The sequence below is a fragment of the Lactuca serriola genome, chromosome 8, assembly GCF_051521515.1.
Source record: "Lactuca serriola cultivar US96UC23 chromosome 8, Lser_US96UC23_V15, whole genome shotgun sequence".
Lineage (NCBI taxonomy): Eukaryota > Viridiplantae > Streptophyta > Magnoliopsida > Asterales > Asteraceae > Lactuca > Lactuca serriola.
The window spans coordinates 56,472,990-56,495,134 of record NC_136415.1 but is presented as its reverse complement, the minus strand read 5'-3'; the positions used below and the strand labels follow the sequence as shown (position 1 = coordinate 56,495,134).

Here is a 22,145-nt window from a genome sequence, read left to right as displayed (position 1 = left end):
ATGTAACATATTCATTACTATTTTTTGAGTTGTTTTCCTAACATCAAATCCATATTTAACAACATAGTACTAATACATAACTTTGACATGATCATAAAATGGATATGTTAACCACATTAATGGCTTTATTCCACCAAGAATATTTGATATCCAATATATATGACCCCCAAGAGAATGATATTGATTACTACCAGATGATTCATCAACGAAAAACTTGCATAGAACATAAATTAAATTTCAAGTAGAATTATTATGTATCATCATGTAACACCCATAAAATTTAAGCCAATTTTAAAACTTTTTCAAAACACATAAAACCATTCAACATTACATAGTTTGTTTTCAAAATAATAATTATCAAAGTATCCCTGTATCAAATCATAAAGTCATTACAACAGGAGGAGCGGTACGATCATGTCTTCACCTTCCCGCGATCACCAGAAGTACCTAAAACAACAAACTGAACCTGTAAGCCCAAACTCTTAGTGAGCTACCCCCCAAATACCCATACCCATGATAATATACATACAATCATAAACAACATACTATGGGTCCAGTCAACCATCGGGTTGGAATACCCCAGGCCCTCAACCATCCGGTTGGAATGCTAACATACTATGGGTCCAATCATCCTCGGGATGGAATGCCCACATACTATGAGTCTAGTCATCCTCAGGATGGAATACTCACGACCCACAACCAACAGGTTGGAATGCCCAGGTCTATTGGCTTTCGCACAAAGCAGATAAGCCTCAACCGCCAAACAAACATGTGCACATATAACAGATAATCACATAACAATCTATAGACAACAACTGATCTAACAGATCATACCACATAATATTATCCTACCCTCTAGGATACCGAACTAACAGGTCATAACACATATCACATAATATCATCCTACCCTATAGGATACCGAACTAACAGATCATACTACATATCACATAACCATATAACAATCCCTGACCTTGGTGCCTTAGACCCTTGAGTACAGTGAGGATAACTCACCTCGCTAGTAGTGCTGAAATACTGCAAATCTCTGACTGCTGTCTCACCGGGAATCCCAAACTATTACACAATAAACACCAAAATTAATACCCAACATAACCTTCTTGACTAAATGGCCACACCATTCATTAAGTCCACTCGCGTTATTGGGCCAAGGCCTAAATACCCAATCCTTTACTGGAAAGTCCATATAAAAGCCCATTATCGGCCAAATTTACCAAATTGGGCCCAACCTCCTAATTGGGCCTAACCCCATGATCCACTATCACTACCTGGCCCAAAATATCTCATTTACAGAGTCCAAAAAAGGCCCAAATGCATTAGACCATAAACAACCCAAATCCGAAGCCCATTTGACAACAACCCAAACAGAGGACGTACGCGGGGCGTACTCATCCAACGTTGACCACCATCGGGGTGGTTGACCAAGTATGCTGGGCGTACTGGATTTATGCTGGATGTACTGGACGATTTTCCAAAACCTTATTAAGTGCTTAATGGCGTAAGCACTTAAGCCCAAACTTCAGATCCAGATACCTAACATGCCTAGGATCCATAAAGTCGTGAACTTTATCACTTTGGACGTCCATGAAGTTCTTAATGCTTGATATTAATCCATTAAGACCTTATTTTCCATGCATGGGACACATTCAGCTGATGGGACCTCATTTTTATCATTCAATGTCCCCTCAAGAGCCCAAAAGGACGGTCCTTTTCATCTAAAACACAACATGCACCAACTTGTGGTTTTTGGGACAAGAAATGGGTCTTTTAAAGCAAATGGAGAGATCTAATCATATAAGCATAAAGTTTGGAACTTTATACCTTCTGGAGCTTCTTGAGCACGAGCTAACTTCAGATCTACAAGCTTGGTCTCTTCCTTCAACTCTTTGGTGCAAAGATTCCCTCTTAAAGTACTCAAGAACACACAAATGACCTTAAAGACATAAAGGGAAGGCTAGGGTTTTGGGAAAGACGAGTTGGTCTATGGAGGCTGAGATAAGAGGGGTATTGGTGCTCATTATCTTGCTTATATAGGCCTCAAACCCTAAATATTAGGGTTTCAACTAGACATCTGTACGCCCAACGTACTAAGGCGGGCCTTAATACGCTTAGCATACGCTTATGTACGCGCAACGTACTCCATTTTGGCCCAAGTTTGCAAACTTGGTCCTTAACTTATCTTGGCTCTTCACTTCCACCCCAAGGACTATAAATGACAAGGAAAATATAGAAGAGGGTTCGGGAATACCTACCAAATCTCAGGATGTTACACATCATTTAGTTCATTAAAGAATATGTTCTAATAATAATAATAATTAGTAAACCTTTAGGAGTTTTAGGATGATCACACCTACTTATAACATCTTCATCAACGGTATTAGATTGAGAATTTGAATGGTAAATATCACCATCAACATTACGATTACTGTTATCATGACAACAGTTACTACTATGTTCTAAGAACAAAATTCGATGTTGAATTATATTAATTTGTTTATGACTAACAACAGATGGTTGTAATCCTGCCACATAATATGAAACTAACAACATTTAAAATTGTATTCACAATTATTACAAAAAAATACAATAAAATCTTGATATTATTATAGGGATGCATCAAACATTAAACAAAGTATAAATGGTAAACGTACTACGCTTTGACAAATGAACGGTTTCATCTTTTTTCCACTTCTTCAATGGGCAATTATGTGAATCAAGATAAATAATATGACCACAAACAAAGCATCACATAAGAGGCCTAGGATTAGACATCTTATGGTATTGTTTATTACTAATCAGAATTTAGACCACATATGATAAAGTAGAATTTGAATCGATGAAGACGATAATACTCTAACATATTACAAAGACTAATATGACAATTATCATTTGCATGAATTTAGTATTTGATTTAATCCTACCTTTAATAAATTTATGAATAAACTAATCTAACATTTGACACTAATTATTCAACATACATTTGACACTAATTATTTAACATTAAACGATGGTTAGATAAGTAATGATCCACCGGATGAAACTAGTTATTAGGTTTACACAATAAATCTAGTTTTAGATGAACCTATATATATATATATATATATATATATATATACATCTTTATCTTTACTATATAATTAAACATATTGCCTATTTCTTGAAAATTAAGAGGTACAATACTTATTACCTCATGTACAATAATATTAAGCTTATAATCACATATTATACGTATACACCGTATTACCTTATCTCTTCGATGTTGCCCTAATCTTCTCTACGCACAACACTACACACAACAATCGCCATCAGAAGGAAATCGAACCCCTCTTCTTTGCGTCTCCTTCCTGATTGCTTCAGAATCGACGATACCCTGGAAGTCCACCTTTTCCGTCACCGATGTTCGCAACCCCCGTTTTCTCCTTGCTTTTAGCTTTTGTCAATACGAGTAGCCCTAACCCTATCCTCCCGCCACATTCAACCACCATCTGGTCGTCGTCACTACAAACTATTAGCGAGTCACTGTCCACCATTCTGATAATAAAAACAACTTTTTCCTAATTTTTTGTATAGAAATTGAAGACTCGAGTGGTGAAGAAAAACCTAAATCCTGTGTGGGGTGAAGATTTAACTCTCTCGATTGTAGAGCCTCTTCCCGTTAAACTCGTAGCCTGTTCTTCAATCTCTTGATTCTCTTCCCTTAAATTGATTTCAGATTTTGAAACAATATTGTTAAACAGGAAGTATATGATATGGATCTATTTTCAGTCGATGATAGAATAAGGGATGCAGAATTCGAATTCACTCCATTCTTGGAAGCTGTGAGGATGCATTTGAATTCTAATATCTTAAACAACACGATCATCACAACTGTGAAACCAATGAGGACCAATTGCTTGGCTGAAGAATGCTACATAACATGGACAGATGGAAGAGTTGCCTAAAACATGGTTCTTAGATTACGAAATGTTGAAAGTGGTGAAATTGAAAATAAATTTAGTTGGATTGACGTTCCTGGTGGTGGTAATAAACGTATGTAATTACTAATTAGCCCTCACTCCATTGATATATGCTTATGTAGTTATTTCATTCGTTTCTAGAGATCTATGTTGTAGTTGTAGATTCAATCTGTACAATGCAGGTAATGATCAAACCATTATAAATTGTCATTTTGTCTTTTATTAATATTTTTTCTGTAATTTTCTTTTATTAAATACACTTTCATTTATCTTCTGGTATAATTGTGTTGCAGGTGACTTTGATTGTTACAGAGCAATACGTCTTACTCCTCCTTTGACAATGGTTTTTGATGGAAGTTTAGTTCATGTTGTCGTTTTGATAAAACTTTATGTGATATTTATTCTCTTTCCTCTAAACAATTCATACTTTATCTTTGATGATTTTTAAGGAGTGTTGTATGAATTAGAGGCATTAGTGCCTTTTGTCGGGTGCCATTTTTTTTTCCTACATTACATTGATGCTAAATATTTAGTGCAATCTATCTTCCTACTGGGAAATGATCTATTAACTATCAATGGTGTTGAAAGTTAAGCTAGATTTACTTATAATTAAATTTCTCTTTGGTTTTGTTAATCAAATTTTGTGTATTCAGTATCTATTGTCACCATCGTTCCAATCAACATCATCTTTTACTAGAAGTCAATACAGAAACTATTCGCAACAATCGTATTCATAGTTGCCACAAACATTCATAATTATCCTGTGCAGGAGGCTTATCCTACTTATCCTCAACATTATCATGCACCCGTAGCCCCCCCTGCACCTACACCATCGCCTATGGTCAACCCCATAAACCATAGAAGAAGCTTGAGCGGATGTATTCAAGGTTTGCAGATAAATACAGTTCATAGGAACATGTAGAATTTTATGAATTTTTCTTATACAGTTTGCAAAATGTGATTTATCCTATCATATGGTCACTAGATATGTCAATCTTATATAGAATTTGGATAATTGATTTTGTCTTTAGTATTTTGATGACTTCTGGTATGCTAATGATTCTTGGAGAGATTTTTTTTCCAAAAATATGTTATACTTTTGTAATATTATGCATTGTATTGTAGTCTGTGCAAGTTGTTGCTACATTTATGTGTGTGTGTGTGTGTGATAGTGGAAATTATCACATTCATATGGACTGTTATCTTGTAGGTTTAGTTGAAAGCTTCCACAATTACTAAAATGACACTTCCAAATTTTTTGCAGAGGTGACTGAAGGTCTTCCTGGTGTAGGGCTCGAATCTTATAACCTAATTGTTGGTATCGAATTCACTAAGAGCAATGAATGTACCGGTAACACTTACGTTATTACCCTTTTTGTTCTTTTTCCTTTTTTGTGATGTGATACTGTATAAGAAGCACACTAAGTCTAACTAACCAGTTACTTACAAATAGGTTCAAGGTCTTTTAATAGAAAAAGCCTACATCATATTGGAGATGATTTAAATCCCCATGAAGAAGCAATAGCCATTATTGGGAAACATTTGCTGCCTTTGATGAAGATAACTTGATTCCCTGTTATGGTTTTTGAGACGGTATAGTAATTTCATTATTTACAATTCATAATAAAATAAAAATATATCTTCATAAAAATCTTACAACTTTTGTTATAAAACGGCAGCATCAACATACAATCAAGATGTTTTATGCTTTTATCCTGAAGAAGGGTTTGTAATGGATTTGAGGAAGTCTTGAGTAGATACAGGGGAATTGTCACTCATTTAAAGCTTGCAGGTTTGAGATCTTGTCCTCTATAATTTGTTTCTTTATATCTTGAATGCTACATAAAATTTACCATTTTGCCCTTTTAACCTTTATGTTTGTATTTCATGTTTTTACAAGAATCAGCATGTGATATCTTTGATTTCATCTCATATTTTTATATAATGATTTCAAATTTTCATTATCAAAAGTTTATCAAGATTATATTATTGTTAAATTCATAAACCAAATGTTGATTTTGGTGTTTTGTGAATCATAATCTTTGAAGTGACCTGCCTTTGTGGAGTTTGTAGTTAGGTTTACTAGATTTGGGGGAACACTAATGGTAGCTATGTTTTTCAATCTGACTTTCATCCATAAGTTTTGAAGACAATATCTACATTTAATGCTATAAAAGAACAATTCGAAGGTCAACTTTTTGGTCGTTTTGTTGAGAAAAACATCAAATAATGCACTTTTTGGAGTATGTTATAGTTTGTGTTTACTTAATAAATGCTGTTATGATTTTTCATTTATTTTATTTGAGGAATTAAATATAAGTTACATGAATCTTGAAGTAGGAAAACGACCATTTTGCACCCTAAAGTCAAATTAAAATACCTCTTGAATGGTTGAAATGTTGGTTCTATATGACACGAAATTAATTTTTATTACTTTATTTTATGCTTGCTTATGTATGGTTCCAATATGGATATAAGTAGAAAATAAAACAACATTAGTCAGATTAAGACCATAGGAACCAAAATGATGATCTATATGTCATTAGTTTAACTTTTGGTAGAAATTTTAAAAAGTAATTTTCAATTTTTGCTAGGCTTTTCACTTTTTCCTTTTTAGAGACCCATCATGAGAGTTGGTTTATAAAGTTTAGTTAAAGTATGTATTACTTATTTAACTCTTCAGTTAACTTGTCATATATGATGTTTTTTTTAGATGTTTGGGTGTGTCTCCAACAAAAATTGGGATGTGAGAAGTGCACACGTTCTTGCACTTGGAGTAATTGTGGGAGCTGATAGAATTATATAACATTGGTGATTCAAAGTTGAATATGGTGGGTACCTGAAAAAATAGCTTGGTTATAGGTCAGGTAACAAGCTATATTGTTCTGTATAATTTGAAAGTGGATTCTGGGATTAGGATAGGTATTGTTTCTATTTATTCTAAATTTCTAATTCTCCAAAAACAACCTACACATTTTCTATTTCTAATTTTACCATGTTTTTTGTTATTAAATCTCTCCATCACTGTAGAAAGCATTGGAAAGGCTACAAGGATGACATTTCCCTTACATACCATCACTACCCTCACAAGTATGAGAATAAGCTAGAATAGGGAATTGACTTGGCATCTGAACATTAAAAGTATTGTTTTTGCTACTTTTAAACCGATAAGTGTATATTTTCAACTCAATAGTTTATTTTTTTTATTAAATCTTGTAAAGTCTGGATTTGGGTGTCAGTAGCAACTTATACCATGAACGAGGTATGGTGCCCTAATGTCAAATTTGTTTATTCACATTGTTCCGAAACTATCCCCTTAACAAGTTTCTTGCTAACTTGATATGTTCTTTTTATAAAATTGCAATGACATTTTAATTTAATTTATGACCATTGATTATTACAATAATATTCATTCCACGTGGGATGATGTAACCTTGGTCAGAACATTCTGGGTGCTTCCACATGATATGGGTGGTTCCTTAGTTTTGTTGTATCTCCAGTTTTGGCCTTAAAAACGAACATGATTTCATTATTGGTCCTTAATTTCATCTTCCATAACAATTTTCGTCCCTGAATTAATAAAGTTAATAGATGCTCATTTATTTAATATTGGCCGTTTTTCCGTTAAACAAAATCTGAGAGAAAAATGTACATCATGGACCAAATATGTAGTTTCCTTCCAGTTTTAGGATCAAAATTACAAAATCAACTATAGTCTCACATGACCCTAAAAAACAACTTTTTATTTTCAAAAATAGATTTGGGCAAAGTCCATAAAACCATTATAGTTTTTTGTTTTAACCACCAAAAAGTTTTTTCTTTTGGTTTTAACCACTGAAAGTTTGTTGTTTAGAAAAGTTGTTTACGGTTTGTAATTTATGTTGATTGTCATGTTTTGAAAAAAAAAGAAATGATATTAAATGTGTCAAAATATGACATAATAGAATTTGTGAGGCTTGTAGGATTTGGATTACAAATACATCCAAAACGACATTTTTTTGCTCTTGTCATTTTGTTTAGTCAAACTGATCATTATTCCTTTTTATATCTATTAAAAGCGTTGTTTATGTACACATGCAACTGAATGTCATTAAACATTTATAAGGAACACCATATTAACTGAATGGAAGCAGAGTCTTATATGACAGTTTCTCACATGATGGTTAGGTGGATTTATCAAAAGGATGTTGAATGATTTGTAGGAATCTAGGAAACTTTGATTTTCTAAACTATTGGTGTAACATACTTGCATTGCAATCGTAAAAGGTTTATTTAGGAGCCCGTGCAAGACTCAAATCGGTTAAATTGTAGTTGTTACCATAGGATGAGCTACACTTTGTTAACATAACATCTAAAAGTGCTGATTTTTTTTAGTTTGGATATCAAATTCTTTAAAAGATTAGCAAGTTCTTGCACTCACTAATGGAAAGTTACCTCCTTGGTCATGTTGTTATATGGATATTGCAAAACCATGATTATTTTGTAAACTCATGTTAAAGCCCATTATTATCTTGTATATGCTAACCTTTTCTTTAATTCACTGAAAACATGACTGATGTTGTGGTTGGAAGAATTGCTTATGGAACACATGGATATTATTGTCGTATTTTCTTTGCTTAAAATTTGGAACACAACAGGAAAAAATGGTTTTAATTCCTATTTTTGGACCAGACACTTTATACTCATCTCCATTATGACGAGTATGTGAATTTAAAGAGGATCCATTATGTGATTTAACTTTTAATTCTGATTTCCCCATATCTCGCACTGTATCTCCCTATATATTGGCCTGACTCCATTGTACCTCTCTTTTATCTCGTAAATTTCTTATGTTAACCACATACCCCAAACCACACAGTGACGCTCCATTAGCCATGTTGATGTCGTCACTCAGCTTTGACATTGTCTAATGCTATTATGAATCTATCGAGTACAAATTTTTTTTCACATTTTCTATTATCTATTTTTTTTCATGGAGGAAATTCAGCGACACAATGGAACTACATTGCTATTTGTTGTAGTTAACCTTCTAATGTTATTGTACTCGAACTTACTGCAAAAATAAATGCAATGAATGTATGTTGGTATAGTGAACGAAAAATAAGTTTGTATGTTTTTGTATAATTGAAAAAAATGAGCAATATAAGTACAAAAAATAATGAAGTTCATAGTACAATGCTATAATCGGAACAAATGAAAGTCGATGTTATACAAGAAAGTAAAATCGATCTATTGTTTTAGATGAAATTCCAAATGCAGACTCAACTTTCGTCGTATTGTATGACTATGCACCTAGCAAGAAACTATCCGTTGAAATAAACTATTCGACACAAAATAGTCTACCAAAAGGTCGCAATAAATAACTCACGTCTAAAAGAAACTAATCATCACATTAAAACTATCTTCCGAAAGAAACTCTTTGCCGCCCGGCGCTTAGCGCGGGTAAACGGTTAGTATGTATATATGTATATATATATATATATATATATATATATATGTGTGTGTGTGTGTGTGTGTGTGTGTGTGTGTATAGGGTTAAGTTAAAATGAGAATATGAGAACACCAATTTAATGTTATTATTCAGCTTTGAATTCAATATGTGTAGTATCATAGTAATTATAATGTGAATATTAACATATAAGTATTTGTATATTCATTTTTATGTCATTATTCTACTATAAAATATATAATGTTGGATTAGGTGTCTAAGTCAATAACTAAATTGGTATATACTTGAATTAAAAGTGAAGTCCTTTTGGGTTGCCCTCAAAAATAGTAATCGACTAGAATGACTTTTGGAGATAGACGTTGATTTATTGGTTTATTATATGATTAACAAACAATTTGTTAATATATTATGAGTTTAATATATAAATTATAAATAGTATTATTTAATTAAAATGTTTAATTTAGATAATTAATATTTAAAGCTTGCATTTTGAAAAGTTTTAAAATAGACATCATATATATCACTAAAAGTACTTTAATTACTATATGTATAAGAAAAGTCAGTCAAATCATAGTAAGCCTCATTCACGAAACAATGTTATAAATAGGGTATAAGGAAGAGGCCTATAAAATGGTCGTTGAATGAGTGTCTATTCTCACCCACCGCTCTCCTGTGTGGTGGAGGGTCGTTAGCCGAACGGGTTTGATAAGACATTATCTCATTAAAAGTAAAATGATATAAAGTAACAAAACTATTTTAAATCCCACTCTAGTTACATTAGGAAAAATGTGAAAAGTATGCTAACCATGAAAACGCACATCATACTTTAATATGTAGTTAGTGGAGCGTGTGATTGACCGGTACAATAATAGGGACTTTAAAGAGAAATGACGGGCATCTCGAAAATTATCATTGTTAATGGAGTACGCGTGGTTAACCGGCACATTAATAAGAGATGATAAATGACATTAAGGCTGTGAAGCATGTTTGCATGGTTATTCACATCTTGTTTGTGATCCTCGACATCACCGTCACAAATAGAAGAGCATAATCTGATATTAAACATGCCGTTGATAAGATTCAATGAATCTCAAAAGATTTAGGAATTTCATAGATTGAAATTGGTGAATTGTTTTTCCTACCTTCATAAGTTCATAATAAGATTATAGCATCTATCTTCTTAGTTGTGAATTGTTATATTGGATCGTAGCCTTAAATATTTATGTTGGGTTAAAATATTAATGATTTATATCAACTAACTAAAACTATCTCTCCTTTGTAGATGTCAACATCTGCTGATAAGTCTGTTACTCAATCCTCCACCAACAACTAAAACTTCACCCTCCTCTCACACCTTTCCAAATAGAAATTAGTTGGTCCTAACTATATGAACTGGATGCGAAATGTCAAGATGACTATTCGATATGAGAACAAAGAATATGTTCACGAAAAACCTCTGTTTGAAATCGATGAGTCAATTGCTACTCATGAAGAGCTTGTTACTTACAAGAAACACTATGACGACGCAACAAAGGTTGCTTGCATCATGGTTTCAACCATGGTACTTGAGTTGCAAAAGTCCTATGAGGACTACTGGCCATACGAGATGTGCTTGGATCTTGCAGAAAAATTTCACAAGAAAGCACATCAAGAGAGGTATGATGTCGTCAAGTCGTTGATCGCATGCAAGTTGAAGGAAGGAGAATCTATGTGCACCCATGTGCAGAGATATGTGGAGTGTCTGGAAAAGCTTAGTGTGTCTTTTAACAAAGAGTTGGCCATAGATATGGTCCTGAAATCTTTGCCTCCCAGTTGTGATTAGTTTATCTTAATCATTTAAACAACATAGAGACCACCTTGACCCAACTCCGTATCTTGTTGCAAACTCCTGAGCCGGGATGAAGAAAAATCAGACCCCTTCTGCGATAAGTGCTTATGTCCTTGCCATTGGACATAATAGAGGAAAGAAGATGAAGACTAATCCTCAATCAACTTGGAAAGGCAAGGCCCATGCTAAAGGGTCTAGAAGTGGGTCAAAGGCAAAGCCCAACGTTGATATTTTAGCTGTATCTGATCCTAAGGAGGCCACTTGATAATATTGCAATGAGAAGGGCCATTGGAAAAAGAAGTTTCCCTAAATACATGCAGGACATCAAGGATGGCAAGGTCAATCCATCGCCGATAGGTATATTCACTATTCAAGTTAATAACTCACAACTTACTCGTTATGGGTCCTTGACACAGGATGTAGTTTCCAGATTTGTTCTGATTCGCAGGGGCTGAGAGAAATTGAGGAGGTGGAGCATGGAAAAATAAATCTGATCATAGGGAATAGGCGATCTTCACATGTTACCAAGATTGGAACTTTTGGTCTAGTGCTCGGTGGTGATGTTAGATTAGATTTGATTAATTGTTGTTATTCATCAGAAATAAAAAGAAACATTATTTCTTTTCATTCATTGTTCAAACAAGGTTTTCAATATTCATTTGATGATGTGCACGGTTCGATTTTAGTTTATAAAAAATGGTGTTTTTATGTTTAAATCTTTTCATTGTGATGGTGTGTATGAAACTGTGATTTATGTTGATAGCTTAGGCAATAGTGTATTTCATATTGATTCTTTTGATGGTGTAGACAAAGTGTGCTTGTGGCATTTTCATCTTGGACACATTTACCAGAGACGCATCGCCCAACTCCAAAAGGATGGAGTGTTGGAAACATTTGACTTAAGATCAGATGATGAATGCGGGTCTTGTCTTTTGGGTAAGATGGCAAAGTCACCTTTCACCGGATCTACTGAAAGAGGTGAATGGTTTTTGGATCTCATACACGTAGATGTCTGTGGACCCATCAGATCAACCAAAAGGGATGCTAATCGATTCTACATGACATTTACGGATGATTATAGCAGATATGGGTATATCTACTTAATCAAACATAAATCAGAAACTTTTGAAAAGTTCAAAGAGTTTAAACACGAGGTCGAGAATCAATTGGGCGGGAAGATAAAGATGCTTCGATCAGACCGTGGCGGAGAGTATCTTAATATCAATTTCCACGACTATCTAAAGGAATGTGGAATAGTTTCACACTTGACTCCTCCTAGGACACAAAAACTTAATTATGTGGCTAAGAGGCGTAATCGGACCTTGTTAGACATGGTTTATTCCATGATGATTCGATCATCTCTTCCTATTTCTTTCTAGGGGTATTCCTTAGAGACATCCGCCCATATCCTTAATCTTGTCCCTATCAAGAAGGTTTCCAAAATACCTTACGAGATGTGGACAGGGAAAGTTACCTCACTAGCCCACATCAAGTTTTGGGGTTGTGAAGCTTTCTTCAGACAAGAGACTCATGACAAGCTAGAACCTAGAAGTAAGAGGTGTGTTTTCATTGGTTACTATGACACCGCATAATTTCTACTTTGTTGACCTATTCAATACTATCAATGTTAAACTCGTTTCAGCTATCTTTTAGCATTGTTTTGAGTCTGTTTGGATGATCTAAAGCCTTATACAACAAAAGTTTGACTTATGGATGGGTTGGTTTAAGATTTAGGGTTGCAAAAGGCCAAACACTCCCTCAAGAGGAGTGTGTGGCCACACACTCATCACCCGAGTGTGTGGCCGTACACCCGAGTGTGTGGCCGCACACCCATTATCTATATATAGATGAGGCTCATTTTCACTTCATTTCCCCTCTCCTCAATCGTACACCTCTCTCTCTCTCTCTCTCTCTCTCTCGCTCTCTCTACTTGAATCAACCACAAAAACTTCTAAGGCTTAAAAAATGTAAGTATTGCATCCTTTTAGCTTGCTATACTTGAAAGACTTCATGATTTGAGCCTTGATTCACCTTAAAGTCGACCACTTTAGCATGATCATGAAGGGGTACGACCACACACTCTGACCACACACTCTGACCACACACTCTGACCACACACTCCGACCACACACTCCGACCACACACTCTGACCACACACTCCAACCACACACTCTTTTGTATGGCCTTACACTCCCTTCATACAATCATATGTGATTGTAACACTTGTACCAAGTGTTTCCTAGTCCCGTAGGGTGTCGCTTATCATGAATAGTTGTATTATACACTAATTATGTCCATACATCGTTATATGTTAAATAGGGTCTGTTTGTGCTCGAGGTTGCACTTGACACTCAACATCCCTAACGATCCTACATTCGAATCACACGTCAAACGGTGAGTTCACACCCCTACATTTTTCCGTGTTTTTAATGTTTTCAGGGGGGGGGGGATACAAGCCAAACTCAAAGTATTTTATTAAGTTTTAAACTTATTAATACAATTAATGATTTCCATGTTTAATATCATATTCAGATATTTTATCCCTTTTGTAATATGATGAGCATAAGGGAAATTCTTAATTTGGAAATCCAACTTCATCGCTTTCAGAAAGGTTTTTACAAAGCATTTTCTATATCGACTCTAATAAACTATAATGGGTATAGTTTGGGATAACCCTCTAGGCAGTTTCTACCAAATCAGATTTCATGGGTGAATATGTATAAACTATGACAAATTTAGTTTATGTTATATATTTCCTCAGGAGCATAAAGTACATTTATTCAAGAATAATTAGTGTTTTATACTGTTTTCCCACTAGTGAACTAGATTATACCGAGTTGTGAGGCGCTACTTCAATACTGTACCCTTAGGTGTACAGGGATAAATCCTTTTAGTATAACCAGAGTCAACTGGAGCGAGAGCATGAGATTTGTGAATAGATCTATTCGGGACTAACAATCCCACACCAGAACTGCTAGCTACAGTTAGGCAGGCATGCATGTGGTGAAAAAATGTCATTTAGCTTAACGCCTGAAGAATGTTATAAAGGTCTCTCGGTCATATCAAGTATGGTTATACGACTCGCAAATAAGTATAAACTAACTTTGGTTTACTGAATCTACTCTTCATTTGTTTTATTTTGAGTAATAAAACAACATTTATACATACTGATAGTAATCAGGGATTTCTAAACTTGCATCTCTACCTCTAGGACGGATAACCTGTTTTTAGGGAAAATATGGGATTTTCCCAGGATAACACTGGTATTTCTAAAACTGATGGTTTATATTCTACTAATAGATACTCTTTCAAAACTGCTTTTTATAAGAAAATATAGGATTTTCTTGAGGAACACTTTTTAAAAGGATCAAAGAAACATTTTCCATAAAAACTAAATGCTTATGAACTCACCAGCTTTATGCTGATATTCTTTTCAAAACTGTTTGTATTCTCAAGGGATTAGTAGACAGGTACTTTTAGGAGAGTGGAGAAGTCGGAGCGTAAGAGTCACGTCCTTCTATTTTACTTTGGATATGAACAAAACTATGTACTAAGACAATGTAAACCTTGTTCATATATGTATTCAATGTTTGGTTGTGTTTACTATGCTTGCTATGATAAAATTGTTGTGATACTACACATGACGTCCTCCACCCCAGAACGTTTCCGCCGTTCCGGTTTTGGGGTGTGACGAATTGGTATCAGAGCTCTTGTTTATAGTGAACTAAGTATACCGAACCATACATGGTATACAACTATAAACATTAAGGTGGCCTAAGTGCTCTAAACTAAAAGTATACTTTCAAAAATATAAGTATTTTATAAAAAGTATACAAGTATACCTAAGTACCCGAACCAGTGCATAAGTAGAACAAAACAAAAGTATTTGGATGTTGGACATCGTGGTTAAACCTGGCCAGTTTTGTAATCATGTCTAGGGTCAATATAGCCTGATCAACTATATTCATTCAAGACATGACCAATATGTGATTTGGAGTGATTGTGGTGTAGTAACAAGTCTAAAACTTACCTAGGTACCAGAAAATTTCTAGAGTCAAACATAAGGGTTAAACTACTATAGGAGTATTTTAGGATGCTATAACGATCGAACCGGAAACTTACCCAAGAATCCATCCCTCAAGAATCAATCATGAAAATATAATACATTGGAAGTATTATTAGATTCGATGCCTAATAACTATCCCTTTACCCCTTATCTTGCGTAGATAGCATGGCCGGATTCCATCTCCCTGGTGACCCGTATTTTCCCAACCAAGGAAATGCTGGATGGCTCGAGGTAGAGTCAGAAGAAAATCATGAAAATCCCTTGGACGATGACTTCGCAGAACAATTACCCGAAGAGGCCGACCCAGAACCTGAAGTCGAGAACCTACCTACAGTAGCCTCGATACCAAATCCTAACCCCCGACTTGAGTTCGAAGGCCTAACGCCTATGTGGGTCAGAAGCTTGGATAGATGGAGTCACGAACAAGGCTAACCCCGTCCGTACGAAGCGGATCGTCGCTTCTACAACATGAATGAGGGAGGCTCCGCAGACAGAGCCCTTCCGATCATAGTCCGTCAAGTGGCTCACAATGTGGAGCTAAGTGTGACAACCCTTTAGCAAACTATGGAGCTTGACGCAGACTCGGATGCCAACACAAACCGTATTCGCAATCTCGAAGTTGGTCATGGGAGAACTATGAGGGACAATGAAGCTCTGCAACAAGAGCTATCTACCACTCGAGCTGAGGTCATGGAGCTCCGAGCACGCCAAATAGTATACGAGAGCCACCTGCTTGACATGGAGCGCCAGCTGGCTAACTTAAGGATCCATCCGAGGAATGCCTGTCGTCTATAGGAGAAGACTCTACTCATCCTTCCTTTTCGGTCTAAGGAACAACTTTCATAATTATGTTCTAAGTAGCTCTTTTCTGTAAACATCTCTGTCCTTCATGTTGCCAGGACTTTTTCCCTGTTAGAATGGCTTAGACCCACTTTAAGGTCAAGGGTTCCGAAATATGTGTAATCTCAGTTTCAGTTATGATGACAACAATTATATTTCAATTAACGATTATTTTTGTATCAAGGTCCTATCACTGTTTTGTCCTCAAAAACATGTATCATAGGATGTACTTAGACGATCATTCCTTTCCCCATAAACTTCATATCAGTCTCCATAAAAAGCTACGATGTCATAACCAGCATGAGATGGTTGAGCCCCAAATCGTGCTGATGTCCTTTGCATTCGAAATGGTGACTCGTTTCAATCTTTCCCTCTGAAGAAGTCCTCACTAGTTTTAGTGATAAAATTTGTTCGAACCTTCGTATCATTTCCTGCACCAAGGCCCAGAAGTATCTGCAAAAGGGATGCCAAGCATTCCTGAATCATGTGGCTGATGGGACACAAAAAGTTAAAGACCTCGATAGCATCCCCAAAGTCTGCAACTTTCCTGATGTCTTCCCCAAAGACATTCCAGGGATTTCTTTCGAGTGTCAAGTTGAATCCTGTATCGACTTGATCCCCAGAACTACCCTTATAGTCAAATCCCCATATCGTCTAGAGCCAATGAACATGTGAGAGTTATCCAGCCAGCACAATGAGCTGAGCAACAAGGAGTTCGTAAGTTTATTGGATGTGAGCTTTATTGTGATCAAATCTTTTCTATTCCTACTAGGACCACATATTGGGGATGTGGGTTGAATCAATGAGAGTTGGATAGCAAATCAGTAAGTCTTAATGCATAGATAAACATTCAGGATACATCCAGAGGCAACCATTGTTGCTCACAAGCTTCTTTTCTTGACATGTAGCAGACCATGCCTCTGAAGAAACGTAACCAACCCACCGGTAAGACGCCAATCCTCTAGATGGACTCAAAAACGTTCCAAGCTACTATCACAACAGCCGTAGCAGCCACCCTAGCTGTTCTTAACGCTAACAACACAAATGTCGGTGGAAGTGTTAATGGCAATCCAAATCTTGGTGTTAACCAATCTCAACAACAAGTGCCTACTAGAAAGGACACACCTAACATCCTAAAATGAAAGTTCAAAGGAAGTTGTTTAACCCAAAGACCTACTGAGAGGCAACGAATTGGGACAATCAGTACCCCAGTCAGCCCCGCTGTTCCAACACCAACCATACCCAACTGTGGAAATCACCCGCATTGCAGCAAATGCAACTACCATCATCATGGAGTCTGCCGAGTGCTGCATTGCACTAGATGTAACAGGAAGGGGAACACCTCCCGCGATTGTAGGACCCTTATCTAGTTCATCACTCTGACTACCAATCTTGGGACAAGTCCAACCTGTTACCTCTACGGAAGTGTAGGACATTTTAAAAGAGACTTTCCAACAGAGAAGAACAATGAGGAAACAGGAGGATTCTCACCTTAGAGAATGAGGAAGTATCGAGGGACCCTGCCTTGTTTTGGTACATTTTTGAAAACCCAAATAATTCTGATTACATTCCCGTTCAGATTAAATCACGAAATCCCTATAAGGTTTAAAGCCCTAATGAGCAAATTATGATAGCCTAGTGAATACATTAGGGTCAGTTGTAATTACACACGACATGTGTACACCAAACGATCATAGAGAGATCTAGTAAGAACCATTTCATGAAAGTTAATAGTTTCAAAACATCAGAACCCTCGTGTTAGTGGTACTCGTTAACTTTGAGTCAAGCATAGAACACCAGAGACAATCACCCCGGGGCATCAATGTCCTAAACGATCCTTCCAAACTAACTTTACGCACGACTCTACGATGTCGTCCCGCTTAGTCCGACTGAGTCTAGGTTATACCAAACCCTCGTATCTTAAATCGTTTGATTGTAAAACTCCCGACAAATTAGATGCGAACTTCGAAAATTCTTCTCTCTTCGAAAACCAAAAGTATTCATGCAAAGAGTATCGCCCACAAATAAATGGACAAAGTAAGAGAACAATCCGGAGTAGATACGTCGTGGGACACTCATCTACCCATAGTGGGACTTTATTGCAACAACGATGACCTTTTCTAGCATCAAGGCCGCTTCGTTCGAAGCCCTCTATGGCCGTAAATATAGATCCTCTATGTGCTGGGCTGAGGTCGGCAACATGCAACTAGTCAAAAGTCAAGTCCACGACAGTACTCTCACTAGTCCTGCAATCACCCTGGAAAGGCATGATATGTTTCGGAAAACGTGGAAAGCTAAATCCAAGGTACGTTGGACCATTCGAGATCCTTGCTAGGATCCATATTGTAGCATACAAACTCCAATTACACGAGAACTCAGCAACGTCCATCCTGTCTTCCACGTGTCAAATCTAAAGAAGTGTTTGTCCGACAAGACTCTTGTGATTCCTCTCAGTGAGATTGAGCTAGATGAAAGTCTACGTTTCGTAGAAGAACCTGTCAAAATCATGGACCGAGAAGTCAAACGTACGAAGCTGAGTCGCATCCCGATAGTGATGGTTCGCTGGAATGCCAAGTGGGGACCTGAATTCATTTGGGAGCGTGAGGACTCAATGAAATAGAAGTACCCTCATCTCATTCCAAGCTCATGATTTGTACTCTACCCTTAAATTTCGGGACGAAATTCCCTTTATCCGGGGGATAATGTGACACCCCGGAATTTCTACCTTGTTGACCTATTCAATACTATCAATGTTAAACTCGTTTCAACTATCTTTTAGCATTGTTTTGAGTTTGTTTGGATGATCTAAAGCCTTGTACAACCAAAGTTTGACCTATGGATGGGTTGGTTTAAGATTTAGGGTTGCAAAAAGGCCAAACACTACCTCAAGAGGAGTGTTTGGCCACACACATGAGTGTGTGGCCACACACCCGAGTGTGTGGCCGCACACCCATTATCTATATATAGATGAGGCTCATTTTCACTTCATTTCCCCTTTCCTCAACCGTACTCACCTCTCTCTCTCTCTCTCTCTCTACTTGAATCAACCACAAACACTTCTAAGGCTTCAAAAACGTAAGTATTCCGTCCTTTTAGCTTGCTATACTTGAAAGACTTCATGATTTGAGCCTTGATTCACCTTAAAGTCGATCACTTTAGCATGATCATGAAGGGGTACGACCACACACTCTGACCACACACTCCGACTACACACTCCGACCACACACTCTGACCACACACTCCGACCACATACTCCGACCACACACTCCGACCACACACTCTTTTGTGTGGCCTTACACTCCCTTCATACAATCATATGTGATTGTAACACTTGTACCAAGTGTTTCCTAGTCCCGTAGGGTGTCGCTTATCATGAATAGTTGTATTATACACTAATTATGTCCATACATCGTTATATGTTAAATAGGGTCTGTTTGTGCTCGAGGTTGCACTTGACACTCAACATCCCTAACGATCCTACATTCGAATCACACGTCAAACGGTGAGTTCACACCCCTACATTTTTCCGTGTTTTTAATGTTTTCAGGGGGGGGGGATACAAGCCAAACTCAAAGTATTTTATTAAGTTTTAAACTTATTAATACAGTTAATGATTTCCATGTTTAATATCATATTCAGATATTTTATCCCTTTTTGTAATATGATGAGCATAAGGAAAACTCTTAATTTGGAAATCTAACTTCATCGCTTTCAGAAAGGTTTTTACAAAGCATTTTCTATATTAACTCTAATAAACTATAATGGGTATAGTGTGGGATAACCCTCTAGGCAGTTTCTACCAAATCAGATTTCATGGGTGAATATGTATAAACTATGACAAATTTAGTTTATGTTATATATTTCCTTAGGAGTATAAAATACATTTATTCAAGAATAATTATTGTTTTATACTGTTTTCCCACTAGTGAACTAGATTATACCGAATTGTGAGGCGCTACTTCAATATTGTACCCTTATGTACAGGGATAAATCCTTTTAGTATAACCAGAGTCTCTTGGAGGGAGAGCGTGAGATTTGTGAATAGATCTATTCGGGACTGACAATCCTACACCAGAACTGCTAGCTACAGTTAGGCAGGCATGCCTATGGTGAACAAATGTCATTTAGCTTAACACCTGAAGAACGTTATAAAGGTCTCTCGGTCATATCAAGTATGGTTATACGACTCGCAAATAAGTATAAACTAATTTTGGTTTACTGAATCTACTCTTCATTTGTTTTATTTTGAGTAATAAAACTACATTTATATATACTGATAGTAATCAGAGATTTATAAACTTACATCTCTACCTCTAAGACGGATAACCTGTTTTTAGGTAAAATATGGGATTTTACCAGGATAATGGCATTTCTAAAACTGATGGTTTATTTTCTACTAATAGATACTCTTTCAAAACTGCATTTCATAAGAAAATATAGGATTTTTTTGAGGAACACTTTCCGAAAGGATCAAAGTAACATTTTCCATAAAAACTAAATGCTTATGAACTCACCGGCTTTATGCTGATATTCTTTTCAAAACTGCTTGTATTCTCAGGGGATTAGTAGACAGGTACTTTCAGGAGAGTGGAGAAGTCGGAGCGTAAGAGTCACGTCCTTCTATTTTACTTTGGATATGAACAAAACTATGTACTAAGACAATGTAAACCTTTTTCATATATGTATTCAATGTTTGGTTGTGTTTACTATGCTTGCTATGGTACAACTGTTGTGATACTACGCATGACGTCCTCCACTCCAGAACGTTTCCGCCGTTCCGGTTTTGGGGTGTGACAGTTACTTACAAAAGTATTTTGGATACTTGTTCTATAGACCTAGTGAGAATGTGGTATTTGTAGCTAAAATGGGAGTTCTTCGCGAGAGAACTCATAACTAAAGAGGATAGTGGGAGTACAATTGAACCTAGAAGTGAGAGGTGTGTTTTCATTGGTTACCCACAAAAGTCTTTTGGATAATTGGTCTATAGACCTAGTGAGAACGTGGTATTTCTAGCTTGAATGGGAGTCCTTCGCGAGAGAACTCATATTCAAAGAGGACAGTGGGAGTACAATTGAACTTGAATAAATTCAGGAGTCAATCGATAAAGCAACAATAGAAGACACTACCGGAGAATAAGGCTGTAACGCCCGTAGATCTGGGCTAGTCAATTTAGAGACGATAAGCATCAAAAATGAATTTTTGATGGAAGATTATTTAGAAGGATTAATCTTAACTAAGTTGTAGTATATGTTACAAGGATTCCGTACATATAAAGAACACTGAAATCCGAGTTATAACGAAGAAGTTATGACATGTCGAAGTTTCGTGACAGAACCGGCACGACACAGTGTGACATAAATAGTGAATTTATGATAGAGTGGTATTTGGATTTAGCAATCTAAACGAAATCCATAGAATACGTTAAACCGAGAGCGTGCATGAAAAGAATATGAGGAAGTTATGATTTTTCGAAGTTTCGGCTTAGCAGTGTACAACCCGAAGTTCGAATATGAGATCGAGCGATATTTAGCCAAAACAATCTAAATGAGAATTGAAGATCTCATCGATAGTAGTGCAACGACAGAAAGACTGACACAAACGGATGTCATACGAATGAGTTATGAGTTTATAATGGAGTTTTTCTGTCCCGGCCTACTAAAAACAATATAATAAAAATAAAGTCAAAATTAGCCGACAAAGTCTAAATGAAAGTTGTAGATCTTGTTTTTACCTACGTGTCGATACAAAGAACGTCGAAAACGGAGTTCGTATGCGAAAGTTATGAATTTATGAACTTTGGGGCGCGAAACTCCAAGACTATGAGTGACCACGACGTGAAATCAGTGGTCACAACGTGGCATGACTTCTGACTCCTTATGAAGCCCGACAGAGCAAGTGGACGATGACGCATGCAATGACGTTCAAGCCCACGACGTGAAAACACTGTTTACGACGTGAAAATTGAAAAATCAGCCCTATAAATAGAATCGA

The 22,145-nt window shown here is 36.3% G+C and overlaps 1 pseudogene; it reads left to right on the top strand.

Annotated features, from left to right (window-relative positions):
* Nucleotides 1-3,411: 3,411 nt before the first annotated feature.
* LOC145066912 (protein C2-DOMAIN ABA-RELATED 4 pseudogene) lies at nucleotides 3,412-3,956 on the top strand (annotated as a pseudogene).
* Nucleotides 3,957-22,145: the final 18,189 nt, after the last annotated feature.